The 23,710-nt window shown below is 38.5% G+C and overlaps 1 long non-coding RNA gene and 2 pseudogenes across 3 annotated transcripts in view; 2 read left to right on the top strand and 1 right to left on the bottom strand.

The window, feature by feature from the left end:
- Positions 1-1,690: 1,690 nt before the first annotated feature.
- LOC101719806 (uncharacterized) overlaps positions 1,691-23,710 on the bottom strand; it is a 172,537-nt gene continuing 150,517 nt past the window's right edge. For all 3 annotated transcript variants that reach the window (XR_015448781.1, XR_015448779.1, XR_015448782.1), the window contains exons 7-8: positions 21,485-21,709; positions 1,691-15,572 (exon numbers count right to left, since the gene is read on the bottom strand). This is a non-coding gene — a long non-coding RNA (uncharacterized LOC101719806). The remainder of the gene's footprint in view (positions 15,573-21,484; positions 21,710-23,710) is intronic.
- LOC147829702 (U2 spliceosomal RNA) lies at positions 4,071-4,158 on the top strand (annotated as a pseudogene).
- LOC147829701 (U2 spliceosomal RNA) lies at positions 6,974-7,138 on the top strand (annotated as a pseudogene).

Below are 23,710 nucleotides of genomic sequence, written 5' to 3'. Positions count from 1 at the left end.
TGAATATGGATAAAACATGACTGAAATGCAACAGCAAAGTACTTTCAATTCGAGATAATGGATCCTGAGCTCCTTCTGAGCCAAGGAAGAGCTTCAGCTGGACCCTCCCAGGAGACAGACAGAAAAGCTAGAGGACAGACATTTGTGCCTAGGGAGCAGTGGAAGCCTCCAAACAAAGGCAGGAGGGACTCATTTTTATTGATTGTTTTCCATTTTAAAACAATAAGCAAATGTGGAATTTGAGAGTCATCTAGAAAAATATGGTTGCAGACACAAATTTCCTCTTTTTCTGTGACTCTGCTCCATAAGCTGAGTTCCATCCACCCCATCAACTGATCAGTACTTCTGCCTGGCACCCATGAAGGCCCTGCATGCTAGCTTTACATTAAGAATGATAAATGCCTCCACTTATCTACCCACAGCCATGAAAATCTTTACATCTCAACTAGGTGACTTACCTGACTAGTATAGCCAAGACTGTCTTACCCAGGAGAGATAAAACAGGGCCTGCAAAACTGTTCCCCTGCAGGAATTTTTTCCATTAAAGACTTAGCAAAGAGCTAGGTGTGGTAGCATGTGTGTAACTCAGCTATTCAGAATGTTCAGGCAGGAAGATCACAAGTTCAAAGTCAGCCTGCAGGGCTTAGCAAGACCTAGTCTCAGAATTTAAAAAAAAAAAAGACCTGGAACTATAGCTCAATGGTAGAGCACTTGCTTAGCATTCATGGGGCCCTGGGCACAATCCCCAATACCAGAAAAGGAGGCCAGGAGACTTAGCTAGGATCTGGTAAGCAGCAGCAAAATTAATCTCTTCCGTCAAACTCAGCAAAGGCCCTCTGGAAATCTGTAGAGAAAAGAATGTGGTACTGTACACATTAAAAGGAACAGAATTAAAGATTTCACTTTAGAAACTGAGTGGTAGTCTTGACATGATATAATGAGAATATATCAATACCTCACTTCTGGGGTCTTTCTCCCAGTACACAGAACCCTGGGATTAAACATGAGGAAACATATGACAGAGCCAAATCAAGAAAGTCTGCAAAATTCCTTCCCAGTACTTCTCAGTGTTGTGAAGGTCATGGACAACAAGAGAAGTCTGAGAAATTGACACAGGTTAGAGGAACCCAAGGAGATGTAACAGCTAAATATAAAATGGTATCCTGGTTGGGATCTTGGAACAGAATAAGAATGCTGAGAGAAGCTAATGAAATCTGAATAAAGTGTAGAGTATAGTATTAAAATGTAACGTTGATTCCTTAGCTGGGACAAATGTACTACAGCAATGTAGGTGTAAACAGCACAAGAAACTGAGTGAGGATGTACAGGAACTCTGATCATCTTTGCAGATTCTCTATACATCTAAAACTGTTAAAGTAAGAAGTTTATTTTTTAAAAATTGGTGGTAGTAACTTGGTGCCCAATGTGGGGCACATTTTTTGAAAACAGAAATTCTCTGTAGGAGGTGAAAACCTTCTGTTGCCACTCAGCATGTTGAGATCTTCTTGAAACTCACTGTATGAGGGCAGAAAGCAGAACTTGTGAGGTGAAAAACTAAGAGAGAAAAAGTGAAATAACCTACAGGTACAATTCAGCATAGAAGTTGGACCTCCCTAGTCTGGAAAAGGTCAAGGACATGTCCAACTCAACCTGGAAAGGGATCAAAGATGACTATGAAGCAGCCTGGCACATCTTCAACAAGGCTTCAGCCTAGGTCTTTTCAACCCAGAGATCATCAATGTCTAATTACTGGATAACATTTCTTCACATACTCTCTCTTATCTTTAGTTCTTGTTTTCTTATTTGTGTTACTATCATGGGTCAAACTTTGTCTAAAGAGGAAAAGCATTTTAAGCAACACTTATAATGTCTTTTTAAAATATCTAGATGCAAGGTTTCAAAGCCTCAGCTTACTGAATTGTTAATTGTCATTAACCAGTACTGTTCTTGGTTCCTGTTGGAGGGTAGCTTGGACGCAGAGGACTAGAAACAAATTGGTCGCAAATTGAAACAATATTTCATCTTAATGAAGGATACTCACCCTGCTCCTTGGAGTCTTTGCAAGCTCACTATTTACTCTATTCAAACAAAGGAGGTTCCTTTACAAAGCTTCCTCCCTCCCTCTGTTCCCTCTTAAAGTCCCCTTCTACCACTGATCCCCTAAGGAATCAAAAGAGGTGTCCAAATTAGGGGATCTCTAAGTTACCATACCATACACCAATTATCTGTTTAATTTGTGCCAGAAACTAGTTACAACACCAGCTGCTTTGCTTGAACTCAACAATTTCTTTCCTTTTTTTGTGACTCTTTTGAAATTTCCATAAAAACGATTTGTATGGGCTTTCAGATACATCTCATCTCAAATGCTTGATATCAAGACAATTGATTTTGAAAATGCACTGGTTATTATTGTCTATATGCAATAGTTTAAAAGTTTCTTATTAGTTACTTTTTAAAACTCCAGAGATAAACACAGAAAAAAAAAGAAACTAAACATCCTATGATAGGGGAAGGACTCTTATGAACTAAAAATACACACACACAGTTTCTCAACTCTGGCATGCTTATCAGCACCACTCTTATAGTAGTATAAATCAAACCCTGGCTTTTGCTGCCCCTGGAGTCCAATTTGGATCCAAACAAGTAAATTAATTCCTTTCACAAACAGATTTTCCCAGAATATTCTGTGCATGTGTGTACTGGGTCCTGGGAAAGAAGGAGACACATCCCATCCCATCATCAGGTGACCCAATTTATCTAGGACTTTTCATCTCTGCACTGAAGCTATAGAACACCTGAGGCAGTTATTTTAAGAACAGTGAAACAAACACAAGGAAAATAAAACAGACACTTGCAGTGACCAAATAACTTCATGCACAAGCCAATATCAACAATTAGACTATAAATACTGCCTCTTAAATGTAAGAGAAAGCTGCTATCAGAGTACACATGAAAACTTCATTGCAAGAGATTACAGAAAAACTCAGTCACAGGAACAAACCAAAAAATAGACATTCTAAGTCTTAGGAAACAAAAATTAAAAAACAATTCTTCCTAGGACTTTGCCTGAGATAAATGCCATTTCCTGAATTTACAAGAGCCCATTGTTACAAATCTTACCTAATTTATGAATTTACTTTTGGCTTTCAATTTAAGTTGGTATTTTTGTTTAATTGATGTGCTTAAAACATTTCTTGTGATTTGTAACTTCTTAAACTGAAATTAGAGGGTCAATTGGTTCTGCTGCTGCTTCAGTACAGAAAAGATCACCTGATACATTGGCAGTCAACAGAAGTTTGTTGGCCAAATTTATAATGTAACAATTTGAGAAAACACACAGGCACTGTGGGTCCCAAATAGCCACAACCAAGTTTGTTATAGACAGAAATAAGCAAGTAGAACAGAGAGAAGCATATGGAAAAGTGGTTTAAGTATAATAGATGTATTTTGATGTGAAAATATTTTTAATAAGATTTTTGATGGCAATGAAACTAGAAGGCTTAAGTATGTCAAAAACAGGTTTGTAGAGGGTGAAGTTTATAGAAAGAAATATGTACATTTGCATGTTGGTCTAGTGAAGCCCAAACTACTCCTTCCAAAAGCTCCTTGTTACTCAAAGATGATTAGGTGGCTATGGCCCTGATTCTTATTAGTCACTTCTCCCCGTGTCTCAGTCCTCTTCTCCAGTTTAACTGATGACAATGGCTTTCAGACAATGGATATAACTCTCATTTTTGAGATTACTATTAAACATGAGCTTTTCTGCATAACTAACAGAGATACCTATATTGGTCAATAACAAAAAACTCAAGACAAACCTGCCCCCTGGGCAATTCCAACCTAGTTTTTAACATCCATTATTACTAGCTTTATAGTATAGTAAACATATGTATATCTTCCAAATGTACAGGTCTTCAAAGATACAAAACTAAAAATATCTTATCACATTTGTGATAACCAGACTAAAATTATTTATGATGATAAACTTTTACACTCAATAGTCTGAGTTTCTTGTACTGTGTTCCAAATATTGGTGATAAAGTAAGCATGCCGATCCAGTATGAACAGCCATCTCTTCTTGGCCTTTTGGCTAAGATCAAGTGCAGTATGGACAGCCAGCCAAATAATACATATACTTTTTTAAGGTTTACAACATTTGAGGATGCTCAAACACTGTGTAGTCCAAACAATGACACATAAAATACATCTATAGACAAATGCATTCTTCTCAGATAATGCTCTATTTAAAAATCTCAAATTTGGATAAAAATTTCTCCATGTCATTTAATAAAATGATGTTACCATGACTGTTATGCTAATATGTTATATTTCCCTTGATCTCAAGTTTACTCTATAAAGGTTTATACTTGTTATCTGTTAACATCCTACAGAAGTTCAACTTCTAGGACAGCCATGATTGATAGCAAATAACAAATCCCGAAATGACCCCTCAATATTGTCAATATTTGGCTTATGTTGTGAGAATCCTACAGTTTATTAAAACCACCCTTATTCACAATGGTAATTATGAAATCTCTTCCACATGTTTATATACCTGCATGAATTAATTAGACACCACACTACACCTTTTTCTGTTATACACATAATGCTGTCATTTTAATCTTCCTGTTCTCTTAATAAGAGGACAATACTCATGTTGATACTCTGGTTATGCTTTCTACTTTTTTAAAAGAGACTCTTACCTCACATCAATTTTTTTCACAAAAAAATTGCTAAAAGTACTCATTCTTTCTTTTAATCTTACACATATATAAACAGACAGACTCAAAAAATCATTCACATTTGCCCTGACTGCCAAAGACAGATATAATTCACTACTTCTACAAGTATCAATCCCCATGGTTTAGAAGGTAATGAAATTTGACTAAATAAACTAACTCATCATAACCCTTTGGTAAACTTAAATATATTTTTATAAATATCTAATATATGTAGATATAGATTTATGGTTATAGATCTTTACAATCAAGTGAACCTGTAAAACACGTTAAATGATATTTACTCTCATGTTTTTCAGTAATGGGATTGCCTTTATGAATTAAAACTGATAATAGACCTGCATGTGTTTCCAATTGTCTTTGAGCTTTCTTTCAATTCTGCCATATTAAACATATCACAGGTATACCTTATAACCCTACAGGTCAAGCAATAGTAAAACAAGCTAATGGGCCTAAAAACACAATTATTAAAGCAGAAAAGGGGGAATACAGAGACACTCCCTCAACAAGAGCAAGTATCTAAAGCACTATTTTAAATTTTTTAAAATTGTGATTCAGAAGTTTTCACTGCAGTAGAGAAACATTTTATTCCCACAAAGGACAACTCTAAACCATTGGTCCTTTAACATTACCCATTGTCCAGCCCACAATGGCTGGTCCAACAGAATTATTAACCCAGGGGAGGGGATATACATCTGTTTTATCACCCACAGGCCCTCTTTGGGTTCCTGCAAGGACTATACATCAATACCACATGGCACCAAGTGATGCACTATAAAACATGAGAAATCTCTTCACTTCTGTAAACCTGTTTCCTCCAGTGATCATGCAAGTCACTTGTCACTTCAAAATTACAAAGGTAAAAAGATTCCTTAGCTTTCAAGTTTGCTGACATATATTCTTCAAGTAAGTGACATGATTTATTGGGCTCGTGTTCCTGCCTCACCTATTTTTGACAAAATTACATGGGGAGATCCAAAACCTCTTTTTCCTCTAATGACATCTCATATACAGCCATATACAGGCAGAGTTTAACTACCACCTCCAGAAGCCCTAAAGGGACTATGGCTACTCTGTCTATTCCACTGGTTAATACCACTGGCATAGTATTTCCTGGCAGAAAAAAATCTCCATTATGTATAGTCACCAATACCACCAATAATAGTTACTGTGTTTCCTTTTGTCCCCAATGGTATATGACCTATAGGGGATGGCTTAGATTTGGAGTGGACCTCATGCTGTTCCACCAATCTCTCCATTATTCATCTTGCTTATAACCTAACCCTGGAAAATTGAGACCCTGTAATTTTACAGTATTAGAGTCTAGTTCTTCCTGGAACTATGTTTTGCTTTTTAATACTATGGCAACCCATCTTCATGGAATCCTGGGCTTATTGGACCTTTGTTACACCTCTCCTCAGGCATTCAGTTTTCCCTATCAAAAAATCCTTCTGGCACCTAGCCATTACCTTTTTCCCTCACACAATTAGAATTGGTAATTATCAACACATAGATAAGCTCAGATGGATTGCTCACAATACTTCTGACCATGTTATGATCTGCACTTGCTGCCCACATATTCTAGCCCTCATTAATCAGGAACCCAAGATAACTGAATATAATTCCTCTGATCATTGTTATAGACCCTTAGAAGCACTTAATATCTCTTTGCCCACTAATGCCACCTGATTAACTATTTGTACTGCAAACAATAATATTTCTTAACTGAATATTACATACAACATGACAACAAACCAAAGCCTGACCCCCCATCAGTCTCACTGACTCCTTATCTGGCCTGGTTAACCTGACCAAAACTCCTATAAATATATTGTAATTGATTTTCTTCTACATCTTTGTTCTCATGTCCTTGAGTTAGAAATAACCACAGAGGTCTCAGCTGGCTGCTGTTGCCCTGAGGCTGTCTTCTGCCCAACAGGCAGCCCCTCTGAGTCCTTGGTGCTTGAACTAGATCTTGTCTCTGAGTACACTGGTACCTCGGTTCACAAACATAATTCTTTCCATGATTCTGGTTGCAAATCAAATTGGATGACCACCAAATCAAATTTCCCCCGAGGTCAACATTAAACCAAACCACTGAATTTGATTCAGTTCTCAGTTTGTGACCAGAATTTTGGAAAGAATTAAGTTCGTGAACTGAGGTACCAGGAATCTTCATCCTCTGTGCAGACCTGGTCACACACTGTGACAGTAACTGATGGGAAGTAAAGTTTATCACTTCTCGGCCTTTTGGCTAAGATCAAGTGTAGGAAGTAAAGTTTGGTTAAAAATAAACAAAATTTTAAGAGCTAGCAAATTGTTCCTACATCCTTGTTTTCCAAATTTTTCTCCTGGCCTTTCTGTGGTTTAACTCACTCACCTGATAGCCAAGACCTCAAGCTGTGGTCTCCCGAGCCGAGCTTTCTCCTCTGTGCCCACACCATGGTCACACTGGGTGGCGCCCCCATTCCCCTCCTGTTTTTCTGCCCCTCGGGACTGCTGAGCTCACTCTAAGTCCTGTGTGTGGAGCGTTTGTACTGCACAGAGCCTCCCTTCCTGGCTCTCTGTGTGGCTGGCTTTCACGGTCACATTTTACAGGCAGTTTTTCTTATAAAATGAAATCCATTTTCCCTACTTTCCAACCCTCTCTCTGTTCTTCTCTGAAGATGCATACCACTCTCTCTCTAATTGTGGGGATCTATCTTATTCTAGCCCAGGGTTATAAGCTGGTTTAGGTTTTAATTCATTTCCAACCCCAGCTCTTTGCCATTCACAGCATTTTCCACACGGGCTTTGCATAAACTTTGTTGGCACCTGACAGCCAGCACACACAAAAACTGTAGAATATGATGTTATCACTCAGTCAGCTCCACATACCTGCACCACAGGGAAAAGGGCAGCAAAGGTGAATGCTGTGGCAGCTGTTGGAATTAGCTGCACAACCTTCCTGTCAGCTAAGGAAAGCAAAGCTGGACCATGGGGTGTCACCACAGCAGAATCAAAGGGGGCTCCCCCAGCTTGCTGAGCCTTTGAGAGAGCTCAGAGGTCTGGCACTAACCTCTTCCTCAGGTGGCCACTGCAGAACATCGTAAATCAAGGATCGGGCTGAACCGGACTCCTAGGGCCACAGTGACACGTTTCGACCACTCTGCCTTGGACTTGGGTGAAGACGAAAAGAATTGTTTAAAAAAAACTGTTTAATCCTCCATCTCCCCCATCTATGAGCAAGTCTACCATTCCTTCCATATTGAGAAATATTTTTAATGTGGAAAGAAGAAAGGGAGGGAGGGAGGAAGGGAGGGAAGGACAGAAAGAAGGAAGGAAGAAGGAAAGGAAGGAGGGAGGGAGGCAAAATTTAGCTGATGATGTGTTCTTATATCCACCACTTCTTGACTTCCGATCTGTTTTGTCCACCATTTGATGGGTCAGAGCTAACTGCTATGCATTTTCACCTGGAGTCTAATGATGCCCTTACTATATCCAGCTGTTCAGATATTTTAAGTTGAGAAAACTGACATTGTCTGTTTATAAAATCACAGGCACTTCTAGCACTTCTGAATGGACTTATTAGAGCCCTGTAGGACCCTGATTGCTGCCCACCTTGGCTTTATAGAAAGAGTCTTCCTGCATCTCACTCGGCAGAAGAGTGGAGAAGCTGCTCTTAGGTTAATGCCACCGGACAAGCAAAACAGCCAGTGAAGAGGGGGCTTCCCTCGGGCTTTAGGATGCATTTTGGGCAAGTTGAGGAGTAGTTCCAGTCTCCCAAAACTTTGTCTAGTTTCAAATAATATTCTCCCCTTCATTTACACCCTTATTTCTTTTCAAAAGGAACTAAATTTAAACAATGTGTTATAGTAATTAAATAAAGGTCTCAGTGATACAAACACTAACATTCTTGTCTGAAAGTAAATCTCTCTTGGCTTCTAACACCTCCAGAAAACTTTTAAAAGAACTGCATTGCCTTAGAACTAAATTTTCACAAAGCCAGAGAGAGAAAATTCCATAGGAATTTTCATCTCAACAGGTCATGTGGAGTCTGTGGCGGGTGGACTTGCTTTCCTTGCCCTCATCTACTCCAGCTCATGTGTATGCTGAGGAATGACATTCTGTGACAGCTCCGAAGCCAAGCAACCCTTCATCTATGGTAAGCCCACAGCACAGCCCATCACATCTACTGCAGAATTATGTCACATTGTTCCATAAATCCCCACACCAGCCAGGCCACATGAAAAAAGTGCTGGGAATGTAGCTGTGTTAGTTAATCAGCATCGATGCTCATGAAAGCCACTGACAACCGAAATGATTGGTTAAAGGTTTCACTCCTGGAAAGATATGAATTTTTAAATGAAAACACAGGATGAAATGAGAATGCTTGGAGATAATTGAAAAACAATGAAGAAAAGGTTTTGAACTCTCATCTCAAAGGAAGAGGATTTACTTACTCAAACACTTCGAACCTTTTAATTCCAACTTCCAACACAAATAATCTAATTTCAATTCTTCCCTGACTTATGGAAGTGTTATTGTATCCCATTTTACAGGTAAAGATTTGGCAAGTCTAAAGGAGTTCATGAGTTGCCCCCAGATTATACGGAAGTGAAACTTGAAAACAAGTCCTTCTATTTTAAATCCAACTCCTTTTCTGTTGTCCCGCAGTATCTTGGACTTGAGTGGAAATTTCTGTTATTTCTAGTAGTCATTATTGTTGATTTATTACCTATCTGCTTTTCATGGGATCCAGAACAAAGGTCAAAATCTGGGAACACCCATTACAGATTCAACTTCAACTCAGAAAGTGTTTGTTCTCCAGGAGACACTGTGACTCAGTCTGAGGTCTCGGAAGGTGCCACATCCAGCACACTAAAAGAACTATGAATTCCTGGGGTGAGCAGGACAAGCATCCTCAGAGAATTATCATCTACTCAGAAGATTCTGGATTTTTCCTTTAGGATCTGATCACATGCGTGATTCCATAAATATAAATATGTACTTTAATGGCAGTCTCCTCTAGTTCTATGTTTTAAAGGAAAAAACCTTTTAATTTCATGTTCACGCCTTTGTGTTGAGCTCAGAGCATACAGTATGGAATATAGTATACCTCAAAGTCTTTTCGATAGATAAACAAATCCACAGCTGAAGTGTAAGCTCCTTAAAGGCATGAAATATGTCTTATTCACCGTTTCATCTTGCACACCTACCACACAGCCAAGAACACATTAAGCTCAAAATAAACATTTTTCAATGAATGAACTCTGTTCCATGGTGTTAGCTTTATATTTTACAAATGTTCAGAAATAAGAAAGTAGTAAGTAGGGAGGTTTGAAATAAGAAACATTATATAATGGAGTTCTTTTTTAAATGAAACCTTCAGGTTGATTAGTTTGAGTACATGATTTGTATTTACCGCCACTGCTGAGAGAGCTGAGCATTGGGTTCACATGTGAAAATATAATCTTCAGCTTAGCAATTCTTAAATAAAATATGATCCTGACCTAAAGTTTAGACTTCATCTATGAATATAGATAGGAATTTTCTATGCTGAAGATGGCTTAAAGGTCAGTTATTGTTTGGTTGTTGAATTGTATGTTCTTCCATTACAGTGCTATAAAAATAAGCAGGACATTTGTTTTGAGTTATCAGAGAATTTAAATCTTGGCAGATTTCACCTCTGTTATACATAGGATCTCACAGCCATAAGTTACTATCTTAGACATTTTCTAAAGCTGCACTAACTTGTTCAGGCAAGTGGGATGTGCCAAAAACAAATGGAGATGCTTCCTTGGGAAAACTATATGGCTGAATATGTCTGGAGGTCTAAGCTCAAGAAGAGAAAGCCCTGGGTGTGTGCTGCATGTAGAAGAGTAATCATACCTTAGTGGTAAAATACAACTAAATGTGAAGCCGCAATACAACCTTAAAATTTCTAAAAGTAAATTTCTCTATGTATACTTAGGGACATGGCATGTGTCCATAAAGAGACTGGTCTGCTGAGACTAAGTATGAGAAAAAGTCTTGTTACTTTGAATTAGTGAGTCATAATGTATTCTGTGGAACCCTCCTCCAGGACAATCAAGAAGGAAGGAGATCTTACAGTCCTTCCTGGAGATTCTTTCTGCATGCAATCACATTAAAAACGCCTCTGGTAAGGAAACCTGAATTTCCCAAAATTAATGAGAAAGAAACCTTTCCCAATGAAACATCCTGCTGTCATTTGTCATATTTTGAACACTGGGCATCTGAAGCATTTTCTTACATTTGGAGACTTCCCAGCAGCATGAGTCTTACTGGGAGGCAAGACCCAACTCTTACTGCAGAAGGTCGAAAGAGAGTCATCCTGCTCCACTTCATGTGAACCAGGTATCATAGCCACTAGACAAGACAAGTTGGACATGCCTTCCTAGGGTGTTGATTCTGGAGAAAGCAGCAGAGAAGCAGGGGCAACAGTGATTTACTAGGATGGCATGAAGGAGGCAGTAAGCTCAGAATTCAGTGCTATCGGTACCACAAAGGAAAGGTTAGGTGTCTATAGGTGGTGGCAGGAATGTTCCCACCAGACCGTCCTCAGGGAGTGATTTGGGCTGTGATTCTGGCTACCTGCTTCTCCTTTGACTCTTGCCTATTTTCTTATCCTTGATTTCCCTGAATTGACATATCTTCTTTGCCTATTTAGTCATCCAGGATCAGCTTCTGCTACCCATTACTTATCTATCATTTAACATCTGGCAAAATTGGTATTTAGCAGGATGACTTTGAAATATGATGCATTCTTATTTAATAAGACTGACCTAGTAAGTTAGATACTACTAAGATCCAAGATGATGTATACCTTTACCAACTTCGTGATGGACATGTTAACATAGCTTCCAAAAGCCATCTTTAATAAAAATAGCTATGTCTAGCTCATGAAAAAAATGGCTCAAAAATACCTCAGAAAGGATTTCATTGTCTATCTCACCCCAAATTGTTTAATAAATAGGTCCCATTTAGGCACTCACTTGGATGCCTCTGATTTGACCATGACTGATGCTCCTCACCCTGCCCCACACCAGGATCATTTAGTAATGATCATTCCTTCTGTCCTTAAACACAGTCTACCCCTTCTGCCTTCATGCTTAAGTAATGTGAGGCCTGTTCTGATTATGTAGACTTCAAAACCAAAAAAAAAAGATAATTGTGCAAGATAGATATTGCAGCCAAAGGAAGACTATAAGCTATTGAATTCCAAAATGCTGAAATTAAAAACAAAATATAGCAAAAAAAAAAAAAAACTTTCTAAGAGTAAAATCCAAGTTCCAATGGACCACGTGAGAAGCAAAAGGAGTTGAAACCCACCAGCATTGCTGACAAAGGCTGGGAGATAGAAACATACAGGTGAATATAAACATGAGCACTAGGGATGTATTTTTTCTCTTTTCCTGCTGGTGAAAACAATCTCATAAACTTCTGCTTATCTTGTACAATGACATGAGGGTAAATATGACATTTTTTGTCGAGTGACTAACATCTGGACTTCTGTTTGAAATAAGCTCTTGTGAAGTCTGCTCACCATCCATAGTGCTAACTTTGTCACTTGGTCTACCATTTCTCTTATTAAAAGGAAGTGTTCCCATCTCCACTCTTAACTTTGGCAAACCTTGATTTCTGAGCATCATCTATCATTTCTATCATCAATACACATGAGGTGACTTCAACCTACTCCCTCATCCCACTGGTTCTTACAAGAACACAAGGAATTCTAAGCTTTATCCTTTGAAAAGCTCCAACTAAAACAAAACATCGCTATCCAGTTCAGCTTTTTACTTTACACTCACAATATAAGCACTAGAAGAATTTGTTTATTTGGAGAGGTGATACTTTGAGATGTTAACTAGAATGTCCTTTTTCTTTCTCCTTTATCACCTTCACTTGTGTGTAAAAGATAAGGTTCTGAGAGAAAACATAGAACAAAATCCTCCAGTTACTAAATGTTGAGATCTAATGCTAGGGGTTGTGGAACAAAGAAAAGAGAATTGGGAGGTAGATGTAGGAGGCATAGCTGGTGTCTTTTCCCTTTCAAGCACCGCTGAGCACTTGATAAGCACAAGGCTGCATCCTGGGCAGAGTGGCTGGTTTTCAGAACCAGACAGTACAGACTCAAAGATAGTAGTAGGTAACCTTCCTAGGTGTAGCAAAATGGCCCTCAACCCTTCTCAAAGCTCAACAGCAAACTGAGGGACAATAAGAAAAAGCAAATCCCAAAGGCAGCTCTCTTTTTAACCTGAAGTTGACTAAACTTGGAAGAAACAAGATCCCAGTTCCTGAATTAAGAAAAATAACAGCTCAAAGGCAGAAATAACATTTTAATTAGCAAAACTATGCTCTACTTTATATAACTGAACTTGAGAGCTGTGGAGCCCATTTAAGATGTAAAGTGCCTAGGTGCAAGTTCAGTTTGGTCAGAAGCAGCCTTCCCATCAGCCTGAACTTCTCAAGGCCTCAAAGTTGTTCAATTGCAAAAAGAAGAGAGATGGGAAGGGTGTAGTGGGACACAGCAGCACCTGAAAAAGCTGCAGTACATCCAAACTGGAAACCAGGGAAGGAGGGAAAGGGGGACATGGAGAAGGCTGCAGCAGCATCTGTCGTCTCTGAAATCCCACAGGGAGGGGACGACTCCCTTGCTCAGCACTTACCCAGGCTGTGGGACAGCATGGAAGGGAAAGGTCAGGAGTTCCTGGCCAGTGCAGCAATGAATGCAAATGATGAGGTGGGGATCGGGGGAGATTGAACATGGGCTTGGGCTTGGCAGAAAGCATGTAGCTAGGACATTGTTTGAGAAACTTGGTAATAAAACATTTTCATGCATAATAATGTAATAAATACATTCGGTGAAAATGGGCAATCAAAATAAGCCCAATTCTCCCTCAAATAGAGCAGACAGAGGGATATTATCATCACCCTGGACCAAAAGTCCGATCATTCATTTCTGGCATTCTGGCCCAGACACAAGACAGGTGATTACATTCTACTTACCTAACTGCCCCAGGACACCTGTTAAGTATGTTTCCCATCCCTCTGCCCCATGGTTATTCCCGATTCTAAATCTGTTGTACCAATGGGATGGTAAGCCAGTATTCATCATATACCTGGAGATGTCACAATGAGAAGTGCCATAAAGTGCAAATTGATCTTAGCAAGAGCAAGCCAGCATTCCTTAGGTGTTAGACAATGCAACTCATTTCTCCTTACATATGTCTCCCCTCCTTATTTTGAGTACTCCATATTTATCTGAATCCTTTCCAATTCCCTTAGCTGCAAGTATAGCAAATTGACAGAGTGAACTTGCCCTTTATTTGTTAGCTGCCAGCAAATGAGAAATATGCCATAAAGCTCAGTGACAGATTACTTAATCACATGTTCACAGATCCACAGCAGGGTCCTGCCTCCTAAGCCCCATCATAAAATCATAGCCCAGGATCTTCTTTCCCAACAGCTTCCAACACATCTGCACTAAGGTAGATATTAAATGCTGGTTTTCCTTGTTATCTGTAGAAAACTAAACAGTAAAGAGAAAAACATGAAAAGATGGATGGATATTGTGAGCAGGATGGGAAAGAGAAAGCTCGCTAAGGCATGAGACTTAGGGAATATTGGTAACTATTTGAGATTTTTTTTTTTTTTTTTGGTACCGGGGATCAAACTCGGGTCCTTGCGCTTGCGCAGCAGGCAGTGAAACCACTGAGCTAAATCCCCAGCTACTTGGTAACTATTCTATTTGTATCCAAGAATGAATGAAGAGGGCCCTTAATCAATGGGCTCTTTCTAGTTACAGTGACTGATACCCAGTTAGAGCACACACAAAAATGTACTGGCCCATAGAATCTAAGGAAAGCCACATTCCCCAGACTGCGCTGAACAAGATATAGTCAGCTGGGCTTCCAGAGCAAAGGGAACCAACCATACATGCAGCTTCATTCTGCTTTCTTCTGTTGAATTTCTAGACATACTCTACAATAACTCCTACATTATACCCATAGTTCATTCATCGCCTGGAGAGACTGATCCTAAAATGAACCTCAGTAAAAATGACTTTGAAAAGTGTTTCTTGGCCCAGCTTGGATTGGGTGTTCATTCAGGGTCAATCAACTGTGACAAAGAGGTGGATACAGTACTGTTAAGTGGCAGCAGCTCTCTCTGACACCATATAAAGCAGTTCCATGAAAGCATGAAGGAGGAGACAGGGTGGAAGAAGATGCTGGGTGTATAATCTCAAAAGCCAAGGGTTAACTAGAGGAGTAAGCAAAGAGTTACAAATGGATTAAACAAAGGCTAAAACCCTAGAAAGGATTGGTTACACTTTAGCCTAACATTCTGGCCATATCAGATGGATAAGGAAGTCTTGATGGCTTGGCCTTGTCTTTGTGCTCACAGATGCTAGCTGGAGAACACCAAAACTTCAGGTCACACTGTGCAGGCTTGACGGGACACTAGAGAAGCCTCCATCTCTTGCCTTTCCCAGATGCTTAGATGATGAGTGAAGAGGGGAGGAAACTCCAGCAGAAACTGAGATCAGGAGAGGCTGCCTTCTGGGAGCGGTAAGGTGTTGGCAGGGACACAGCAGACACACATTTACTGCTAGCTCTGAATCTCTCTTGCCTTCCTTTAGCCCTGGGACTCCCAAAGGTTTTGAGAACCACAAACCGAGGCTCCAAGAGATGCTGAGCTTCCATGAGGGAACAAGTCACATCCTTGACTTCAAAGTCCTCCTTTATAAAACTGCAGACTGCTCTTCATAATTCCTGTGGACTCTTCTCTCGCTGTATAGTTATAGACATTTTCCTTGTGATACCAGCTGACCTGGGCAGGTGGAAAGATGTATAAATTAACAAGAAACATTGCAACAAAGACAAGAAAGATGGCAGGCAATGTTTTAAAACTCTTTTAAGGTACCATTAAAATCTATGGCCAATTCTGCCTCTGTTAAATTCTGACCGCATTTCACGGTCACCCCATTCCTACGACTGTAAAATCTTTGGTAAAAGTAGAGAATTCTGAGACCTGTATACAAGCCCTGCAATGATTTTGGTTTCATGAGATAAAGCATAAAAATTACTGGTCCCACAGTGATTAACTAGGGTTTTATAGGCAGCGTTTCAAACAAGCACTGGGCTGCATGTGTTCAGTTACTGTAGTTATGATTTCATTAGCTTCTCTGATAAATAATGCAACAAATTTAATGATGCATTTCCTCTTTTGAAAAAACCCACCATGGAAATTCCATTTCATAAAGCAAGGAAGAACAATGGCTTCTGTTTTCTTTTTATTACTTTTAAATTAATCTGTAAGGTTTTAAGAAATGAATGAAGGGGAAAAATGGAAAGAAAAAAGTTAACCTGTTTAAAAGGTGCAATCATTTCTGGGTGAGTGCAGAATGGATGTAGGTCAAGAATCAGCATGAAAGCCCCACCTTCCTCCACCAAGCCCTCTCTCAATCACAAAAGGAAAGTGGTCCTGCCAAATTAAAATGCTCCATAACAATAAAACCTGATTTAATGCAGTCATTATTTGTACATTAAACCTGAATATCATCTAATGCATGGGTGTTATTTTAAACCTGCCACACTAATGCAAATCCACTATTTCTTATAAATCAGACCAAACATCCCATCGGTTGTCATTACTGCTATTGACAATCACCATCCCTCATCCCCAAAGACATCATCCCCTCAGCCTTGACTCCTGAGACGGGGAGGGGAGGATAGAGGAGCTGCACTGTATCATTCCTAGTGCAGAGCTGCTTACTAGAGTGTAGTGACGCTGTCAGTAACCCCCTGGAAGTCTCAGCTTAATTTGGTTCACCATGTAACCCTTGTTTCTCCAGATCACACTGGGCAGAGGGAAAAATGTAATGCTCGGATTAGGAAGAGAGAAATCCTGCAAGTATGCAATGCAGAGGAAAGGCAGTGCTGGGAACTGGTGACGTGGGGGAGAGGATGTGTACAAAAGAGTTGAGAAGCCAAACGGGAGGGGAGCGACGCGGGCGTCTGTTACCACCCTGTGGCTGGCCAGACAGAGAGAAGAGGAAGTGGACCAGGATCCACGAGGCAGGAGCACTGGGAGGACCCTGGGATCACAGCAGGCCTGTGTGGACTCAGAGGAGTATTGCCACTGATTGACAAGGCCCAAGCACAGGGCAGGACCAGTTCTGCGACTTCTTCCTTTTCCCTACCCTTTGTCTCCTTCCAGCACCTCCATGGGCCAAACCCAACTCAGAGCCAACTGCCACAAGAGCCTGGGAAATGCAGTCTAGGGACGTCTGTTCTCCAGAGACAGGAGCCAAGCAAAAGAGTAAGGAGGGGCATGAGGAAAAACACCTTTGCTCTGACTTGAGAGTCTGCATGCCTATGCAGGGCAGCTCCAGACCTGGCTTCTAGCTCCACCACACACCCTCTGCTGAGAAGTGCAGATATTTGTGGGGGGTCTGGCCCCCAGTGGCAACCCTTCCAATCAATATTAAGCTGCTGAACTTCCATGTATTACAGTTCTTTCTACTCCCAAGGAATCTGGGATAGTGGGTTTCATGGTTGATGCCCCAGTGCTTAGTCTGTCCTCTATGGAAAAACCATATGATCTGGGCAGAATTGTCCCTGGCCTCCAGAGTTGGGACTCAATTGCTTCTGCATAAGTTGCAGCCCACCCCCAGGGACAGAGTGAGGGGTGGTCACAAAGTGCAGGTCTGGGCAGGCCAGAGCATAGCATCACCTCATCCTGGAGGCTGAGCCAGGGCAGAACCTGTGTGGATTCAATCAGGGTATACATAATATATTTATATATGGTATGTATATAATATATATATAATATATATATGTGTGTGTGTGTGTGTGTGTGTGTGTATAGTACTTATATGTTTTCCCAGGAGGTTGTGGAACAGTTGATGCACAGGACAGAGTTGGAGGATGAGCCTGATGCTTCATGTCCAGCCTGGTTCTGGCACTGACTCCCTGTGGGAACCATGCAAGCCATTTAACCATAAGTAAACTCATTTCATCAAAAACCTACATTTCATCACCTGTAGATATGAGTGTTGGGTCAGGTGGATATTTTTTTTTTCTTTTTAAACTTTCTGTTCCCTATTAAACACATCTGAATGAGCACTTACGTGTGTAGGTACAGGGAATAAAAAGACGAACACTTAAGAAGGCTAACCACTCTTCAGACCCCTCCCTAGTCCACGTCCCTCACATACTTTCATTGCCATCATTTTCGTGCTTCTTAGAAATTTGACCTAAGTTGATATATTGCATAATATATAAACACAATGCTTAGTTTCCCAGGTTTTGAAACATGCCTAGTTGGATTTGTGCTATGCATGCCTCTCTTAGTGCACATTTGTAAAAGCTTTGTCATTGAATATGCCTTAGGAGTGAAATTGCTGAATATTTGGGTTTATAATTTCTAAAATTTACTATAGTATGACCAATTGTCTTTCAAATGATGGATTTTTGGATGAAAATGTAAACTACTCCTCAACCACTCTATTAGTTGAAATTTTGAAATATATTTTCATACAAATATAGGCCATCTTACTCTCCTTTTCTGGGAAATTTCTACTGTGCTGTCTTTTCCTTATTGAGTCATAAGTTTTTTTTTAATATATTCTTCATAAGCACCCTGTTGTCTGTGGGCTGTGTGCTTCTTTTCTCCTGTGGCTTTTCTTTTCCCTTCCTTCCTTCCTTCCTTCCTCCCTTTCTTTCCTTCTTTCCTTCTTTCTTTCTTCCTCCCTTTTTCTTTCTGCATTTCCCTCCCCCCTTTCTCTTTCCCTGAATAAATGAAAATTCTAAATTTTAATGTAGAAGAATTGTTCTTTTCATTTGTTTTGACTTGTATCTTAAGAAAATTGTTCTTGATCTCTGGGAATACTTCCAAATGTTTGGTGCATTTGCCTTTCATTTCCACATTGAGACTACCCCGAACTAGTTTAGTATTTGGTATAGAGAAGGTCTCAGCTTCCTTATTATTCATATGGATAACCAAATGTCCTTATACCCATTAATGAAAACTCTTTTTATCCACTGAACTATAATATTATTCCTGCCAAATGTCTAGTGCTCATACGTGTGGCTCTATTCCTGGGTTCTCTTTCTATTCCAGTTGTCTGTGTCTTTATTGCTATGCCAATATCACATTGGTCTCATTTCTATTGCTTTGCAATAAAGGTTGCTACTTCATAGGCTAGTCCCTAATCTTCTTCTTTTAAGGAATTCTCTGGCTATTCATGGCCCTGTGCATTTCCATATACACTTTAGAGTTAGTCAAGTTCCATTTAAATAAAAAATGATGACAATAGCAAGAAAAGGAAACCTGTAACATTGCTTATCTATAGAACAATCTAGATATCAATTTTAGACTTGAAATTTGATAATGTTAAGTCCTGAAAACTATGAAAATATACTCTGCCTTCATTTAAGTGGATTTTTTTCTGTAAAGATTTATACTTTTCTCACTAGAGATATTACCTCTATTATAATAGGGTTCTCAGTTACTTGGTATTTGTTGATACTGTATGTTTTAAAATGCTTAATTTTTTTCTGTTGCTTGTGTACAGAATAGCAGTTAGTTTAGTCTTCATCAACTTTGCTAGTATATCTTATTAATAACTATGTATAGTTACTTTTCATTTTTTACGTCAACATTTCTACAGTTATGTGCTTCCTGTCTATTTGTTATATGTGTGATTTCTCCATATTGCCTTGTTTCAGTAGCTAAGCCCTCATACACAGTAGAGAAAGAAAATAATAAAGAATGGTGCCCTTTCTTCTTTTCTTTCTTTCTTTGTATGAAGTATGGTGTTGGCTGCAAGCTTTTTTCTAGTTATTTTCCCCAGGTAGAGAAAAGTTTTAGTCTATTCTAGTATGATAAGCATTCTTTAAAATCATAAATGGGTGTTAAATTCTATCAAGTGTTTTCTCCTACATCTATAGAGATGATTAGTTTTACCTATTTTTCTATTGCACTGAATCACACTAATCAATGTTCTAATGTTAACCCAAACTTTCACATCTATCACAGACCAAATTAGATAAATGCTGTGTTTCTTATTACATGGAATTTAATTCACTGATACTTTGCAAAGGGTCTCTTCTTCTACATACATGTGCAAGAGTGAGAGCAGCCTGTGGTTCTTTTTTCATTTAATTTCCTTTTCTGGTTTGGCATCAACATTATGCTAGCCTCCTTAAAAGAACTCAAAAAGGTTCCCAACTCTGTATTTTTGGAAACATTTGGGTAAGATTGAAAAAATCCCTTCCTTGTGAGTTAGAATCTATCAAATCATGTAGGCATCTTGCTATCCTTGAGAAGATTTTTCACTACTAACTAATGGTTACCAGGCTACTTAGCTTTTCCATTTCTTGACTTGTTTGTGGTAAGTTTTATATTTTGAGTAGTTTTCCTATTTCATCTAACTTTTTAAACATTTTTATTATAAGGTGCATTCACATTTTCTTATTCTTCATAAGCTCTGACCTATCTGTAGCTATTTACATATTTGGCTTATATCTTCTTTCTTGTTCCTCTTGCCAGGATTTTATCAATCTTATTGGTATTTATAAACAAACATCTTTTGGTTTTATTGATTCTTCCTCTCTGTTCTTAGTTTATATTTCTACTGCCTTGGGTTTGCTTCACTGTGCTTTAGCTCTTAAATTTTATACTGGACTCGTTAATTCTGGGCCTTGTTTTTCCTGAAACATAAATTTATGACTTTAAACTTACCCTCAAATCCTAGTTCAGCTGTGTGTAATAAATTCAGATATCTTATTAATATTTAATTTCATATATATGAATTACTTAATAAATATATTTTTCAAAAAATTCTACATATATGAATTTTTCTACTTTTTATAATATTGAAGAGTAACAAAACATTAATTTTGTAGTCAGCATGCTCTGTATGTTTTCAGTCTTTTGAAATTTGTTAAGACTTGCTTTACAGGCTAATAGATGAGAATTTTTCACAAATTTCCATATGTGCATTAAAAGAATGTTGATTTTGGAGTTAATTATAAATATAACATTTGATCCAGTTTAATTATGTTATTCAAACATTCTATTTGTTTATTGGTTTTTAATCTGTTTATTGATTACTAAAACTGGTGAGTTAAAACTCCCACTCTGGTGGTAGACTTACCTTTTATTCTTCATATTGTTTTTTCTCCTCATATTCTTATCAGCCTTTGCTTTAGATATGATCTGATTAAATTATGTAAGTTTAAAATTTAGTGTCTTCTTGGTGATTTAGATCTTATATATTATGTTGTGACTAGTTTTGTCTCTACTAAACATTGTTTCAAGTTCATTCTGTTAAATAATTATGTAGTTCTGCCCGCTTTGTTGTTGTTGTTGTTGCTACTTGCCTTTTTTCTCCCTTAGTGCTGGAGATCAAAGTCAGGGCCTTGCACATGCTAGGAAAGCAATCTATCACTGAGCTGCACTGCCACAAGTGCTTTTACACAATCAAATAATCTTTGTCTTTTATCAAGATTCATGTTTGCATTGATTAGGGTGACTAGTATCTGGATTTATTGCTATTATTTTATTTTGTGCATTCTATTTGTTCTAGTCTATCTTTCCCTCTGGTCCATCCCAGCATAACTTGGAAATTACAGGATATATGATATTTTTTCTTTTTTGAGAGGTAAAAGATGATGATTTCCCTAGAATTTCAAGCATGAAAACTTAAGAAATCTAAAACTGATCACTATTCTTACCTTTGTCAGAATGAATTCAAGAACTCCAGAACACTTGAATTTTGATCATCTTAGCAGTGAGCCACTTGCAGTCCGTGCTTTGTTCTATTGTTTAATCCCATTTCGACATCATCAGTGTTTGATCCAGTCAATATGTCTTTATACTGACTTTCATATTTGCCAATTTGCATGTTTTCTTTTCTTCCTGCACCTCAGATCTTCTATCTGGAATCATTTGTATTCTTTCTGAAATATATATTTCCAAATTTCCTTCATACCCGTCTGTGGATAATAAGCCCAATTTTTGTTTTTCAATAGTTTTATTACATATATATTGTTATAAATATATTTATAATAAATTATATATAAATATAGTGCATATACAAATACATGTAAAATGTAGTGCACAGATAGTCACTAGATATATAGTCAACATTTTATAATATTGGTTTTTAATCTGTTTGGCTTCCATTGATACTATTAAGTAAGCTATAAGTCCAGTATCATTCTTTTGTAGATCATTTGATTTTCTCTCTAGCCTTGGGTTGGTTTTTTTTGGGGGGGGGGGTACTGGGGATTGAACTCAGGACTTCGTGCTTGGCCTGCTGAGCTACATCCCTGGCTTCTCTTTAGCTTCTTTTGATTTTTTTTATCAGTATATGATTCCTGAAGTTCCCTTGTGTTGCTTCTAGATACAGATTTTCCTTCATGTTTCCCATTTGGGATTTATCAGGCTTCCTGAAAATGGGAATTGGTGTTTTATTCTTGAAATACTGTCATTTTTCACTTTGAATGTTACTTCTTACTCATATTCTTTCATGTATTTAACTTATATTAAATCTTTGTTTTCCATTTTCCACATTTTATTTTATTATCTTCTACACCAACATACTTCAAGACTTTTGTTTTTAACACTTTATCTTATATCAAATCCACAAACAAATCGTGTTGGCTTGACTTTTTCATTTACTTTATTAGTACATATTTGTAGTATACAATGTTTACATTCCTTTTTGGTTCATGGGCATAACACATCTTAATTTCTCTTTACTTCCCCTTTCACTCCTCCTCCCTCCATCTCTTCATCCCCTCTCCTTTGAGAAAGATTTACCTCCCATTTCTTATTATCTATCTTTTATTTTGCTCTTTATTTATACATTGAGTTTCTCATATAAGAGAACCCATGTGATATTTAACCTTGTGTGTCTGATTTATTTCAATTAGCATTGTGGTCTCAAGGTTAATCCCTTTTCCTACAAATGACTGAAGTTTATCCTTCTTTATAGCAGAGTGGCACTCTGTTGTGTGTAAATACTGCATTGTCTGTATCTGTTCACCTGTTGATGGACATATAGGCCACTTCCAAGATTTAGCTATTGTGAATTGTGCTGCTATGAACATGGGTATACATGTGATACTGTAATACGACATCTTTAATTCTTTTGGGTAAATACCTAGAAGGGGAATATCTGGGTCAAATGGAATTTCTAGCTTCAGCTTTTTGAGGAATCGTCTACCAATTTCCATAGTGGTTGTACTAGTTTACATGCCCACCAACAGTACAGAAGGGTTTCTTTTCCCCACAGCCTCACCAGCATTTGTTATTACCTGATTTCTTGATGATGGCCATTCTTTCTGGGGTATGATGGAAACTCGGTGTTACCCTAATTTGCATTTCTCTAATGGCCAGCGATGTTGAGCATTTCTTCATGTATTTATTCATCATTTGCACTTCTTCTGTGAAGTGTCTATTCATTCCTTTGTTTTTCTTTGCTATAATTACAGAATTTCTTCAGCTGTCTCTCTGATTTCACTTATTTTCTCTCCAACTGTGTTTTAATCTTGTATTGAAACCATCTAAGACCTCTTGAATATCAACTGTGACATTTTTCAGTCATAGAATTTCCATATGACTCATTTTCATATCTGCTTACTGACTTTAACAGTGTTTCTTCATCCTTGTAGTTCGGTCCCTTTTTAAATTTTCACTGACTCTCTGATCTGTTACTCTACCTCTCCCCCTTGCTTACTTCACCTTCCACTCCTGACCATCTATGCCAGACCCGCGCCCACCCCAAACCCTTGCTCTGGCTCCCACTCCCCTCCTCTCCTCTCCTCCCTCTCCTCAAGTAGAGTGCTGCAGCATGAATACCCTCTGAGGCCACAGGACTTGCTTTATCCTTTCCTTCAAGTTCATGTTTACCTCTTACCTTGTCCTGCACACACCATATATGCATGCCACACTAT

This window comes from Heterocephalus glaber, unplaced genomic scaffold (genome assembly GCF_053883595.1).
Source record: "Heterocephalus glaber isolate CG9 unplaced genomic scaffold, H.glaber_assembly_v1.0 deba00000546, whole genome shotgun sequence".
NCBI classification, from domain to species: Eukaryota; Metazoa; Chordata; class Mammalia; order Rodentia; family Bathyergidae; genus Heterocephalus; species Heterocephalus glaber.
Note: the sequence above shows the minus strand (reverse complement) of the source record. Positions and strands in the feature narration are given on the sequence as shown.